This window comes from Cervus canadensis, chromosome 17 (assembly GCF_019320065.1).
Source record: "Cervus canadensis isolate Bull #8, Minnesota chromosome 17, ASM1932006v1, whole genome shotgun sequence".
Taxonomy (NCBI): Eukaryota; Metazoa; Chordata; class Mammalia; order Artiodactyla; family Cervidae; genus Cervus; species Cervus canadensis.
In genome coordinates this window covers 15,914,899-15,930,923 of record NC_057402.1, presented here as the reverse complement: position 1 = coordinate 15,930,923, position 16,025 = coordinate 15,914,899, and positions in this window count along the sequence as shown.

Below are 16,025 nucleotides of genomic sequence, written 5' to 3'. Positions count from 1 at the left end.
TGGAGGATGAAACAGCTTGGAATGTGAAAATGCTAATGATAAGATCATCCAGTAATAGTTACCAAGCTATTCCAAAAAGATATTTATCTGCAAGTTATATTATAATTCATATCAAGTACAGGCAAAAGTAAGTTTCTTAAAGAAGGAATCTTGCAAGACTTTTCTTGGTGTTTTGCTCACTCTGGGAAATGGAATCTTAACTCTGAGAAGTGAGAATGTTAGTCTCTCAGTCGTTTCTGACTCTGCAACCCCATGGACTAGCCCACCAGGCTCCTCTGTCCATGGGATTCTCCAGGCAAGAATATTGGAGTGGGTATCCATTTCCTTCTCCAGGGGATCTTGCAGACCCAGGGATCAAACCCAGGTCTCCTGCACTGCAGGCAGATTCTTACCATCTGAGCCACCAGTGAAGCCCAAGAGACACCAGTGTAGCTTTTTGTTGTTACTTTGGGTGGAGAAAATGTTATGGTAAACTTATAGCTTGATTTAACTAATGAATTTTTCATAATGATAACACCTAATTTATATATAGGTATACATTTATATAGGTTCAGTGGCAAGAATCTGCCTGCCTATGAAGGAGACATAATAGGTGCAGGTTCGATACCTGGGTTGGCAAGATCCACTGGAAGAGGAAATGGCAACCCACTCCAGTATTCTTGTCTGGAAAATTCATGGAATCACAGAGAATCAGGCACGACTTAGCGCCTGAGCACGCATACACACACCTATATTTATACAGATTTATGTATATGTTTATATAAGTAAGACCAGGTGGTTTTGTTGTCTGACCCCAGTTCTGCCTCAGTAAGGGATATATGTTCATCATAAACCAGAGAGGGGGTAGGGATAGAGTAAGAATTAAGACTCTGCAAATTCAACCTGAAAGTCTTCCTTATTTTCCAAAAAATGGCTTGGATTGGGATGGCTGACTGGATGGGTACTTTCTGTAGGATGTTTATTGGCTTTTGTTATGAAGATTGCCTTTGGTTAGGCACTTGCCCAAAGTGCTGTGAGGAATTCTTCCACTTTCCTTATAAGCTATAGTACAGGAATCACTACCAAATCTGCAGTTTTCTTCTTTGATGGCTGAGTTCTCTCCCTCTGCATTGTCAAAAGGAGAGTACTAAAGGCTCTTCTCTTGCTTCAGAATATGAATTGACAATGGACTTACATTTGACCATTACCATAAAATGTGTTCCTAAATATTACTAAGTATTCTCCTACAATGGTTACTGTGGAGTGGTCCAGAATGTTATTTAGTAAATTTATGACCAAAATTGTGATGGTTACATATAAGAGTGAATTAATCATGGTAAGGATCAGCAAAATCTGCAAATAGAGCTAAATTATGTTTTTATCAGCATTTGTAAAATACATTCATTGTTCTGTGACAGAAATTATGACACAAAATATGCCATGATCTTTTCCAGGACATCAATAAATGGTTGGTAATTGGGATCATAACAGATGTTTTAGCCAAGCCAACATGTCTGTGCACTTCTAAAGTGGAATTTCACGAATTTTATTAATTCCTTAATAATTCCTTATATTCATGAGTGTAATACAGCTAGTTCTTTAAAGAAAGCTTTATCCACTTGTATGCTCATCTTGCATAAGAAGTTTTAGACTCTGTAAATAAAATCTTTACAAAATAAGCAAGTGACCTTTCTCAGGTACATTTATTATGAAAGAAAAGATGAATTTACATGAGCTGAGTTCTTTCAAGTACCTGAGAAAGGCAATTCTTTTAACTAGAATTATGAAAAGGGGAATATTTTGTGAAAAATCACCAGTGAAGTTTTGAGAGGTAGAGTATAAGGTCCTCTTGACCCTCATCCCTGCCAAAATTTTGAAATATCTATATGTTGTAGGAATAGAGAGAATAAATTAAATTTATATCTGTGTATCTGTTGGCTTAGAAACAGATGATGACTTCAAATAATCACTTGGTCAAATAATATTGCTAAAAATAATATGGCTCTATGTGATCTATTATTTTGGCCTTATTCTTTAAAATTATCAATATTTTTAAAGTGAAGGTGACTATAGAAAATAACTTATGACAAAGGACACTTAAAATAAGAAAAACAGAATATGAGACAGAAAATTAAAAAATAGGGATTCTAGCTCATCTCAGCTACTTGTTTACATGGCATTCACTTCACAGTGCACAAGTGTGCTCACTCATGTCCAACTGTTTGTGACCCTGTGAACTTCAGCCCACCAGGCTCCTGTGTCCATGGAATTCTCCAGGCAAGGATACTGGCGTGGGTTGCTATGCCCTTCTCCAGGGAATTTTCCCGACCCAAGGATTGAACCTATGTCTCCCTCAGTGGCAGTCAGATTCTTTACCACTTGAGCCACCTCAGAAGCCCATTCACTTCACAAAACATATGTGAAATGAATACAGTCCCCAATTTATAACAAGGTAAAAATGCACACATTAAATCTGAAATTGGTTAGTGAAAATAAAGTCTACACAAAAGCATAAATGTTACTATCATCATCTTTACAACTGCTGACTTTTCTGTACATTCCACCAATATAACTTGTTAGTCAAGCAGAGATGTGTTTGCTACTACTGTACCAATAGACAGTACCTCCTTGACAGGTTTACCAGTGTCTCTAAAAGATAGTTAGCAAGCAGGCATGCGAAGTATAATCTGATTTAAGGTGGGTCTCTTAATGCAACAATCCAAAACTCATGACATAATAACTGAGAATTGGTGGAGAATGAGGGTTTTGAATGTGTCTTGATGGATGATCACTCATTTGATAATAGTCTTCCTGGTTGAGTAAGACATTGCCCTGAAAAGGCAGGCTAAAGGAATAGTATTTGTGTAAGTACATTTTTAGGAAGTTCCTGAAACAAATAGTAACATAATATTCCTAGGCAAGAATTACCTAATAAAGTAAAACATGATGATTTACATGGTCTTAGTTTTTGATCCTATTAACTCTGTGTTTGCATGTAGTTGTTATCATAATTATACAGTTAAATATTATCACATATGAGGTATGTTTAGGCAGTCTTCTACTAGATACTATACATAGCAAATCTTACTTAATTCCAACAGCTAGCCTATGGTATTATAATCACCATTCTACTAGATACTATACATAGCAAATCTTACTTAATTCCAACAGCCAGCCTATGGTATTATTATCACCATTCTACTAGATACTATACATAGCAAATGTTACTTAATTCCAACAGCCAGCCTATGGTATTATTATCACCATTTTAAAGACGCAGAGGTGACAGTCACCTTGTTCAATGTCACTAGTCCTATTTAAATAAAAAGTTGGCAAAAAAATCAGAAAATAAAATGTAGTTCATAGGTTGTTTAGGGTAAGGTTGTGCAGTATGTTCATTTTAACCCAGGAATGCTAGCTAGAGGCACAGACTATATTGCTCCTCCTAGCACCCACAGTTCAGTTCAGTCGCTCAGTTATGTCCAACTCTTTGCGACCCCATGGACTGTACCACGCCAGGCCTCCCTGTCCATCACCAAATCTGAGAGTTTACTCAAACTCATGTCCATTGGGTCGGTGATGCCATCCAACCATCTCATCCTCTGTTGCTCGCTTCTCCTCCTGCTTTCAATCTTTCTCAGCCTCAGGGTCTTTTCAAATCAGTCAGTTCTTTGCATCAGGTGGCCAAAGTATCAGCATCAGTCCTTCCAATGAATATTCAGGACTTATTTCCTTTAGGATGGACTGGTTGGGTCTCCTTGCAGTTCAAGTGACTCTCAAGAGTCTTCTCCAACACCCCAATTCAATAGCATCGATTCTTCAGTGCTCAGCTTTCTTTATACTCCAACTCTTACATCCTTACATGATTACTGGAAAAACCATAGCTTTGACTAGATGGACCTTTGTTGGCAAAATAATGTCTCTGTTTTTAATATGCTGTCATGGTTGGTCATAACTTTTCTTCCAAGGAGCAAGTGTCTTTTAATTTCATGGCTGCAGTCACCATCTGCAGTGATTTTGGAACACCAAAAAATAAAGTCTATCACTGTTTCCATTGTTCCTCCAACTATTTGCCAGGAAGTGATGGGACCAGATGGCATGATCTTAGTTTTCTGAATGTTGAGTTTTAAGCCAACTTTTTCACTCTCCTCTTTCACTTATATCAAGAGGTTCTTCAGTTTCTCTTTGCTTTCTGCCATAAGGGTGGTGTCATCTGCATATCTCAGGTTATTGATATTTCTCCCGGCAATCTTGATTCCAGCTTGTTTTTCATCCACCCCAGCGTATCTCATGATGTACTCTGAATGTAAGTTAAATAAGCAGGGTGACAATATAGAGCCTTGACATACTCCTTTCCCAATTTGTAACCAGTTTGTTGTTCCATGTCCAATTCTAACTGTTGCTTCCTGACATGCATACAGATTTCTCAGGAGGCAGGTCAGGTGGTATGGTATTTCCATTTCTTGAAGAATTTTCCACAGTTTGTTGTGATCCACACAGTCAAAGACTTTGGCATAGTCAATAAAGCATAAACAGATGTTTTTATGGAACCCTCTTGCTTTTTCAATGATCCAATGGCTGTTGGCAATCTGATCTCTGGTTCCTGCCTTTTCTAAATCCAGCTTGAACATTTGGAAGTTCATGGTTCATGTGCTGTTGGAGCCTGGCTTGGACAATTTTGAGCACTACTTTGCTAGCATGTGAGTTGAGTACAAATTGTGTGGTAGTTTGAGCATTCTTCAGCATTGCATTTCTTTGGGATTATAATGCAAACTGACCTTTTCCAGTCCCGTGGCCATTGCTGAGTTTTCCAAATTTCCTGGCATATTGAGTGCAGCACTTTCACAGCATCATCTTTCAGGATTTGAAATAGCTCAACTGGAATTCCATCACTTCCACTAGCTTTGTTTGTAGTGATGCTTCCTAAGGCCCACTTGACTTCACATCCCAGGATGTCTGGCTCTAGGTGAGTGATCACACCATCATGATTATCTGGGTCATAAAGATCTTTTTTGTATAGTTCTTCTGTGTATTCTTGTCACCTCTTCTTAATATCTTCTGATTCTACTAGGTCTGTACCATTTCTGTCCTTTATTGTGCCCATCTTTGCATGAAATATTCCCTTGGTATCTCTAATTTTCTTGAAGAGATCTCTAGTCTTTCCCATTCTATTACTTTCCTCTGTTTTTGCATTGATCACTGAGGAAGGCATTCTTATCTCTCTTTGCTATTCTTTGGAACTATGTATTCAAATGGGTATATCTTCCTTTTCTCCTTTGCCTTTCACTTCTCTTCTTTTCACAGCTATTTGTAAGGCCTCCTCAAACAACCATTTTGCCTTTTTGCATTTCTTTTTCTTGGGGATCATCTTGATCACTGCCTCCTGTACAATGTCACGAACCTCCATTGATAGTTCTTCAGGCACTCTATCAGATCTAATCCCTTGAATATATTTGTCACTTCCACCGTATAATCCTAAGGGATTTGATTTAGGTCATACCTGAATGGTCTAGTGGTTTTCCCTACCTTTTTCAATTTAAGTCTGAATTTGGCAATAAGGAGTTCATGATCTGAGCCACAGTCAGCTCCCGGTCTTGTTTTTGCTGACTGTATGGAGCTTCTCCATCTTTGGCTGCAAAGAATATAATCAATCTGATTTCAATATTGACCATCTGGTGATATCCGTGTGTAGAATCTTCTCTTGTGTTTTTGAAAGAAGGTGTTTGCTATGACCAGTGCATTCTCTTGCAAAACTCTATTAGCCTTTGCCCTGTTTCATTGTGTATTCCAAGGCCAAATTTGCCTGTTACTCGAGGTATCTCTTGACTTCCTACTTTTGCATTCCAGTCCATTACAATGAAAAGGACATATTTTGGGGTTGTTAGTTCTAGAAGGTATTGTAGGTCTTCATAGAACTTTTCAACTTCAGCTTCTTCAGCATTACTGTTTGGTCAGTGCATAGACTTGGATTACTGTGATATTAAATGGTTTGCCTTTAATCAAACAATAGAGGTCATTCTGTTGTTTTTGAGATTGCATCCAAGTACTGCATTTCAGAATCTTTTGGTGACTATGATGGCTACTGCATTTCTTTTAAGGGATTCTTGCCCACAGTAGTAGATATAATGGTCATCTGAGTTAAACTCACCCATTCAGTCCATTTTAGTTCTCTGATTCCTAGAATGTTGATGTTCACTCTTGCCATCTCTTGTTTGACCACTTCCAATTTGCCTTGATCGGAGAAGGAAATGGCAACTCACTCCAGTATTCTTGCCTAGAGACTCCTGTGGACAGAGGAGCCTGGTGGGCTGCCATCTATGGGTCACACAGAGTCGGACTGAAGCGACTTACAGCAGCAATTTGCCTTGATTCATGGACCTAACAAACATTCCAGGTTCCTATCCAATATTGCTCCTTACAGCATCGGACTTTACTTCCATCGCCCGTCACATCCACAACTGGGTGGTGGTGGTGTTTTGGCTCCATCTCTTCATTCTTTCTAGAGTTATTTCTCCACTAGTTTCCAGTATTGGGCACCTACCTTCCTGGGAAGTTCATCTGTCAGTGTCCTATCTTTTTGCCTTTTCATGATGTTCATGGGGTTCTCAAGGTAAGAATACTGAAGTGGCTTGCCATTACTTTCTCCAGAAGATATTAAAAAGACTGAAATATTTTAAATATTCTGACTCTTACTCAAGTTCTTAGATGGCATAATTGGAAAGCTGCTTTAGCCTTCTATCATCATGATTGTAGTGGAAAAGTAAAGATAAATTAAAACCACAGGGATATAAATCAGTGGCTCTCTAGTACAGAATAAAAAGTATTGCATTTAGTGAGTTAAAGGAAGCAGGGTATCTATGTGCAGAAATTTATTGCTCATGTCAGAAACGTGCATGTCTCCATCAGACTCTGACAGGTAAATCTCAGAATTAGATAAACTGAATCTTTACAATTTCCAATGGCCGCTTCACTCTCTAATAACTGAACTCTTATCTCATATTACAGGAGTTAGTTTTCCCCTCTTCTTAGTGATAATTCTAAGAATAATATAAAGGTCAAAAATAAATGAGACTCATTTTTAAAGAGCATGTTATTTAACAAAGTATTTATAAGATTCATAAGTTCATATATATTTTATTTATGGTAAATTCATGTAAATGATAATGATTAAAATTAATTTAAAAGTGAAAATATCTCTACATAAGGTTTTGTAACTCATCATTTTGAATATAATTTATATTCCATTCAGGAAAAATTTTTCTTTATCTATATAAAATAAACATTTTGATTACAGAAAGCTAGAAGTTTTTACTATACTAATTACTGCTTATAATTAAGCAAGCTTATTTTAGAATGAATTTACCTAAGTAAGATGAAAATTATATATCAGCTGATTTTGAGAAAATTCATGAACTATAAAAGGACCATGTAAAATATGAGGGAAAAAACCCTAAAAATCTGTTGTTTGATTTACACATCAAGCAGAGTAAGAACAAGTTTAGTTTTCTATATTTAGAGTCATACTTTGAGAGAAAATCAAAAAGCAATTAAGGATATCACAAAAGTTAAAAAAACCTGTTACTTATATGTTCATTATGCAAAAGTAAAAGATGTTATCTTTGGCACTGCAAGAGTATATATTCCTCCTGAGAACACAGAAAATGAGATATCTTAATGTTATATATATTTCTAATTCTAATATTTGTTCAAATATTACAAATTATTTTTCTTATAGTAACAGAATAGTTACTCACTTCCCTTGTAGCTCAATCATTAAAGAATCTGCCTGCAGTGCAGGAGACCCAGATTCAATTCCTGAGTTGGAAGGATACCCTGGAGAAAGAAATGGCAACCCACTCTGGTATTCTTGCCTGGAAAATTCCATGGATGGAGGAGCTGTTGGGGTACAGTCCACAGGGTTGTAAAGAGTCAGACACAACTGAGCGACTTCACTCACTCACTTCATTCAGGAAGAGAGAATTATAGTGAAAATTTATTTGGATATCAGAATGTGTTTTAGGAAAACATTTGCTAACCAGTGTAATGTAAAATGTATCAAGAATACATATAGTATGTTTGGTTTGAAGAAACACTAAAATATAGGTCATTCTGGGTTTCATATTTTTCTGTCAATTGTGTTTCTAGCTCTATAAAGGAGAACCTAATGATCTAAATCTAATTTAGCCAATGGAAATCTCATTTATATACATATTATAAAGGATAAAGCAATGAAAAAGGAATGGTTTTCAAGTAGGAGACCCTTATTTATTGGTGTGAACAGAAATAGTAATGGATCAACAAACTATGTGAAAACTTACAAAAGCTTAATGTAATTCATGATTTCAAATGCAAATAGTAGAGTGAAGATTATAAATTTACTAATAGTGTTTGTAACAGGGTGAAAGGTATACAGGTGATATTTCTTCTTTGGAAAAGAGCAGTCTTCATTCAAATCCCAAAGAAATGCAATCCCAGAGAATGTTCAAATTACCATACAGTTTGCACTCATTTCACATGCTAGCAAGATAATGCTCAAAATCTTTCAAGCTAGGCCTCAAAAGTACATGAATCAAGAACTTCCAGATTTACAAGCTGGATATAAAAAAGGCAGAGAAAATAGAGAGCAAATTGCCACCATCCTTTGGATCACAGAAAAAGCAAGGGAATTCCAGAAATACATCTACTTCTGCTTCATTGACTATGCTAAAGCTTTTGACTGTGCTCTTAAAGAGATGGGAATACCAGACCACTCTACCTGTCTTCTGAGAAACCTGTATGCAGGCCAAAAAGCAACAGTGATAATTGGACGTGGAACAGCAGACGGGTTCAAAAAGGGAAAGGAGTATGATTGGGCTGTATGTTGTCACCCTGCTTATTTAACTTCTGTGCACAGTACGTCATGCAAAAAGCCAGGCTGGATGAAGTACAAGCTGGAATCAAGGTTTCTGGGAGAAATATCAACAACCTTAGATATGCAGATGACACCACGCTAATGGCAGAAAGCAAAGAGGAATTACAGAGCCTCTTGATGAAGGTGAAAAGGAGAGTGGAAGAACTGGCTTATGACTCAACATTCAAAACATGGGCATCCAGTCTATCACTTCATTGCAAATAGATGGAGAAAAAGTGGAAACAATGACAAATCTTCTTTCTTGGGATCCAAAATCACTGCAGATGGTGACTGTAACCACAAAATTAAAAGATGCTTCTTGGAAGAAAAACTATGACAAACCTAGACAGTGTATTAAAAAGCAGAGACATCATTTGCCGACAAAGACCCATATAATCAAAGCTATAATTTTTCCAGTAGTCATGAACAGATGTGAGAGTTGGACCATAAAGAAGGCTAAGAGCTGAAGAATTGATGCTTTCAAACTCTTGAGAGTCCCATGGACAGCAAGGAGATCAAACCAGTCAATCTCTTGATGAGGTTTCAATCCTCCTCATCCAAAGCTGGTGAGAAGTACCGACTCACTGGAATAGACATGGATGCTGGGAAAGATTGAGGGCAGGAGGAGAAGAGGGCAACAGAAGAGGAGATGGTTGGATGGCATCATCAACTCAGTGGACATGAGTCTGAGCAAACTCTGGGAGATAGTGAAGGACAGGAAAGCCTGGCATCTGCAGTTCAAGGGGCTGCAAAGAGGCAGACACAACCTAGTGACTGAACAATAGATACTTGTATTTAAGGAACCTGTGGTAATCTGATAAAATTTTAAAATCGAATTTTGTTTAAAACATAAATCCCTGGCTGTCTAGGAATAATATAAAAGATAAAATAATCAGTTTTTTTAATCAATAAATTTTGATTGAAAAAATTAAAGCATCAGTAGCGTGAATCAATGAAAAAGATGATAAAAACTTGCTTAGTGGAAAATTTGGCTAAATACATAAATATGAATATATTTTTAATGCAATTCACCATTTTTGTTTCTGATTTTTACTTATTAAACATTTTCAGAAAATCCTTAATAACCCCATTTTATAGCTATACTTTCACTTTTATGCTTTTCTTCAAATTTTGGTATTTTGTAAGCATTCACATAATTTCTGTGCTTCTTCACCTTATACTCCATTTCACTCTGCATTGACCTTTTGTTTTATCAAACATTTAACTGATAAGTTGAATCATTTTGTTTTCTTCTAGAAACTCTCTTTTATGCAGATATAGAGTCATTCCTAGATTTCTCCTATATCAAATCTGTGGGATTTTAGTTGGAAAGTCAGGGTATTGGCCCCCTGGTACAGTAGTAAAGAATCCACGTGCAATGCAGGAGATGTAGGTTTGATCCCTGGGTGAGGAACACACCCTAGAGAAGGAAATCGTAACCCACTCCAGTATTCTTGCTGGGGAAATCTCATTGACAGAGAAGCCTGGCAGACTAGTCCATGGGGTTGGAAAGAGTTGGACACAACTTAGCAACTAAACAACATACCAGGAAGACTATATAAAGATACACATGACCTTATTTTGGACATATATCAATTGCCTTTGTTTCTCAGCAAAAGTCATGGTCGAAAAACAAATTTTCATGCTCAAAAGCAACTTACCTAAACTCATAACACCTACTCTCTATTGTATGCAAAAGGAAAAAGTATGCATGATTATTAATATGAAAATATTTTATAATAATCAACTAGTATATTTAATATCCACCTGCTAATGCAGGAGAGACAAGAGATGCCAGTTCGATCCCTGGGTCTGGAAGATCCCCTGGAGAAGGAAATGGCAACTCACGCCAGTGTTCTTGCCTGGGAAATCCATGGACAGAGGAGCCTGGTGGGCTACAGTCTGTGGGGTCACAAAGAGTCGACATGGCTGAGCCCACATGCACACAGTATACATAATAATTGTGATTGTAGGGAAAATGAAATTTTTAAAATGTCAGACAATACAAATCATATATTTTCACATGATTTTTTTAAAGTTTATATTCACTTTAAGGAAAATTTTTTGTGTGGATATATTAATAATGAATATATAGAGCTTTAAATAAAACAATATACTATGCAAATTGAAACTAGAAGCTCTAAATTCTGCAACAAACAAGTAGCAGTTTCTATGCAAGAGCTTTTCATAAATGCTTTAGGGCATTACTATCAGACTGCTAATCACCAGTTAAAGATCCCAAACTTTATCTATTCACATAAGAAATTAATAAAAATATAGTAGTGTATATTCTGTAAAGATAGTTAAGGAATATGCTGAAGCACAAACATTCAGCTTCAGTGCAATTAACAGTACAGTAACCTCAACACCAGGAAAGTTTAAAGTCAATAGCCGAGAACCACTTGAATGGACAGTGATTGATTTTGCTTGCTCTGGCCTATAGGGGAATGATTGATCTAAGCTTTATTTTGTGCTGGCCTTTTCTCTATTGTAAGCCTAATGAGGCATAAGGAGAGAAGTGAAAGTGGAAACAATAGAAATAGATTTCTGTCTGCATGGAGCCAACAACATGGTGATGAAATACAAAATTAATCCAACCAGCTATTTGATATCAAAAACTGTACTCTCAAATTTCGAGTAACTTATTTTTCCCCAAAATTATTATTATTTTTTTTTACATTTCAAATGTTCAATTCTCTTTGATTAGACATGTTGCAACTGAGTATCTTCTACAAACATAGAAGTATCAGGGGATGTTTAGAAGGAACAATTTTTAAATAAATTTTAAAGAAATGCAATTAAAATTTAAGATTTTGTTGCCAGAATATATAAGTATACTCTTGGCTGTCTGCTATAAATAACCTTTGTAAGAATCAATTCTGTTGGTAAATACTTGTTTAGAGAATTTATTGCAGAAATTAAAAATAAATGACATTTGAGAAAAAATAATATTTGGAAAATCATGGAAAATGGTAGCTGTAATACTCTGTGGTGTTTATGTAGATGCTTAAACCATCAACAAATAATATCTTGAAATTTGAAACTAGACATATTTACAACTAGAAAAGTACATTTAAATAGCTTCTTGGAGATAATAGTTAAGATGTGAATAAAATATTTCATGGAACAAAAAGTATATTGTAATTGGTCAAGTAAAGAAAAATTTGATGTGGCCAATAAAAATTGTTGCATTTGTCTCTGGAGTATAGTTTCATAAACATAAAATACATCATTTTATTCATTCCATAAACACTTATCATTTCCTTCCTACTTCAGCTAATTAACTCATATTCAGCCTTCAGAATTCAGCTTATATTTTCTCAAAGCAATTTTTCCAAACCTTTCAGCCTATGTCAGATCCATCCTGCTTTTTATATCCTCATATCTTTTTCTTTCCTTGTATATTCAATAGTAAAAGATAGATAATTGTGTAACTAGTTTTTCCATGTATATGTGTACTGAATAAGGACAAAACCTATTTTCCTTATTTACATCTATATCTCCAGCATGGGTCCTTCCACTGAATAAACACTAAATTAAAACTGTTAAATCAGAAAGTGAATAAATCTATCAGATATAATTTTAGGCACTGAAGTTACAGAATCAAGTAAGGCATGGGGAGTCTATCTCCTGGGGAAGACTGGGTTTTGGAAGAGAGAGAAAAGTTAATGATTAACAATTATAGTTCAGTGAGAGAAGACATGATGATGAAGAAAACTGTTCTACTTCACGAAGTCTGAGGGGACAAGATGGAACTCCATGAAAAGGACCGAGTAGGTGTCCTTCGCTGAGGGCCAGCTTGCCTAGGGCTGGGTACACTGAACCTCGGAAATGTCTACTGAGACAGAGTAAAGAGTTCATTGGAGAGCTAGACCATTCAAAAGAAAAGAGGGGGATGCAAGATCAGGCAGAGGGGATTGAAATTATAGTACAGGCCTGACGCACCTCTGACAGCCCCAGGTGGGACTCTGGAGCAAGTCTTCCTAGTTAGAGGCGCCTACAGTGGCAGAGGCGGTGAGGTGGCAGGACCACAGGCTTACTCAGCGGTTGGCTGTAGCTGTCCTGGAAGGAGCACGACTCAGCTCAAAGGCAGAGACAGACATGAGGGAGGCAGAGCTGGTCACACTCCTCCCAGCTGGGCAGTGTCCTCCCTTGAGAAAATTTCATCTGCCACCAGCATGAATGGTGTACACAGCAACTGTCTATTCCATACACAGCTAGGGTGTGCTTGTTAAGACAGAGCAAGAAATGAGGCCACTAATACTATCAAGCCGGGACTTGAACAGTCTCATCAGTCTCTCTGGGGAGTTTGAATCTCATCCCATCGGCAGCAGAAGCCATAGAAAAGTTTTAAGTAAGGAAGCATGGGGAGCAAATTTGCATTCTAAATCTTTTCTGCAGCACTGAATGAAGCCTGAATTCAGGACTATTGTTAAGGAGCTGTTGGAGAAGGCCCTGTGAAAGCACGAACAGAGAGTTTGACATCCAGTTTCACACAGGAGTGGGAAGCAGGGGTAAATTAGACACTGGAGAAGGCAGGCACCTCAGATTGTGATGGCTGATTAGACTTGGGGAGTAAGGAAGAGCAAGGAGTCTGGGACAGCTGATTTTCTATGACATACAAAACTTCGATATGTTCTGAGGACAAACTTTAGAAGAAATAATAAAATGAGGCTCACTGCAAACTTCTACCTTGGAAAATGTAAAGTTGTCCAATTATCACAGCCAGATCCTTGATCATCTCCCTGTAATCCATTTCTTGCTGCGTTTACACAGCATTGTGTCTCAGACTGGTGCCAAGCATCAAACAAAGAAATATCTATTAAACATGATTTGAAGCATGGGACGTGTCCCAGGATCTCAGTCTCAAAATGAAGTCTTAGGTGGGCAGAGAAAGTAAAAGTGGAGTTAACTATTAAGAATACCAAAAACAAACTACACAACTCCACCACACACACATACATACATTAAATGGAGTGCTAATTTAGTGATATTCACTGACACTAAATTTGAAAGCAGAATAAAACACCAATAATTACTATTGGGTAATGCTGCTATTTAAATGAAATATTTAATAAAACCTCTATAGAGTACACAGGTGAATTAAATCTATACCTAAGGCCATATACTTGCTAAACCCAATATATCTAGCCTCATTCTCTGAAAAACAAGCACATTCACACCCCTGACTTGACTCTTGCTCTGTGGTATCTTATCTTTCCTCCAACCTCAAATTCTCACTCATTTAACAGAGTTCAATCCAAAGTTCTTCTTTTCTGGATGCTTCTCTCATGTTTTCCTATAAAATGAATTAATGCTCACTCATCTCTCTTTTCATGGAGATTTACATATATACACACACGCACACACACACACACACACACATATACATATATATATAGGTACATGTACATGTTGTTGTTGTTTAGACACTAAGTCATATCCAACTCTTTTTGACTCCATGGACTGTAGCCCTCCAGGCTCCTCTGTCCATGGTATTTCCCAGGCAAGAATACTGGAGTGGGTTGCCATGCCCTTCTCCAGGGGATCTTCCTGACCCAGGGATTAAACCCAATGTTTTTTATATCCCTTCTCACTTTGAAATAATTCTTTCAACTTTCATGTAATTTCAAATTTTCTTCCTCAATAATCGTAACTATCTTTATCTCCATTTTACATGTGTAACTATGTATATGTAACTATGGATAACTAATAATAGTCTCTCTTCTTATTACATTAGATTATAAGCTCCTTGAGAGCAGTTTCTTATAGAATTCTTTCTTTGGTTCCCAACAGCACTTAAGTACAATGTTCTATGATATAAATCAGTATTAAGTGGTAAATACATAAACAAACCAAGATTTTTCAACACCAGCACCACTGACGTTTTGGTCTTTCCTAAAGACCTCACTGGACACATGGCCATTGTTGCGGGCTGTCCTGTCCACTCTAGGATGTTTAGCAGCCTCTCTGGGCTCTGTCTACTAGATTCCAGTAGCTTCTAGCTCTCTCTGCACAGCTGTGACAACAATAAATGTTTCCTGACATTGACACTGGCCTCCAGGGTGGGGAGGAGACATAACTGTTGAGAACCACTGATGGACAACATGAAACTACAACTTATAGACACAGTGGGGACAGGAGAAAGTGGGATGGTAGCATTGAGAGGGTAGCTAAACCTCCTATCATCTTAAGGAAAGTAGGATTTAGACATGCTAAGTCAGGGGTAAGAAATTTCAACGTCATAAAAACTGTGTTATCATCTTCTATTCTTTTTTTCTTCTATGTCAATATACTACATTTCATTACAGGTTCTTGTACTATTTATATGATTAAGTGACAATATCCAAGGACTTAGCTTAATTGAAATTAAGAGGGTAGCACTGAAACGTATATATTACCATATGTAAAATAGATAGCTAATTGGAAGTTGCTATATAACAGAGAGCTCAACCTGGTGCTCTGTGACAACCTAGAGGATTGGGGTGGGGAGGTGGGATTGAGGTTCAAGAGGCAGGGAATATATGCTTATCTATGGCTGATTCATGCTGATGTATGACAGAAACCAACACAACATTACAAAGCAATCATCCTCTAATTAAAAATTTTAAAAAAAATTTAAGAGGAAGCTGCAACTGTATGATGACTTTTAAATAGCCAATAATCAATCGTTGACCCTTGTATCACACAGGTGGCATGTTAATAACATGGGGATCTATGGAAGTGCCAATGCATATTTACATGGAAAATGAAAAAATATAAAAGAGCCAGAAACTCAGAATTTGTAAACACTGTCACTGCATTGTTTTCATAGTAAACATTTTTGATAATGCTATAAACTGACACATTTTCAGTATCAAATGAATATCTTTGTGATTGTTATTAATATGTTAAAGAAAGTAAAATTTACCCACGACCTACACAATTCACCAACTGAAATGGAAGTATCAAAGCTTAAGCACTCAGTACAGAAATGATATTTGCACACATCTATAACTATTAACAAAATTTTGAGTTAGCATTTTGTTTCATACCTTCCAGTATGAATTGTTTGGCTTCTACTCTTCATAATCTGGATGATTTATTCTATTTGTCAAATACTTTGTTGTTGATGTTCTGTCACTAAGTCATGTCCAACTCTGTGACCCCATGGACT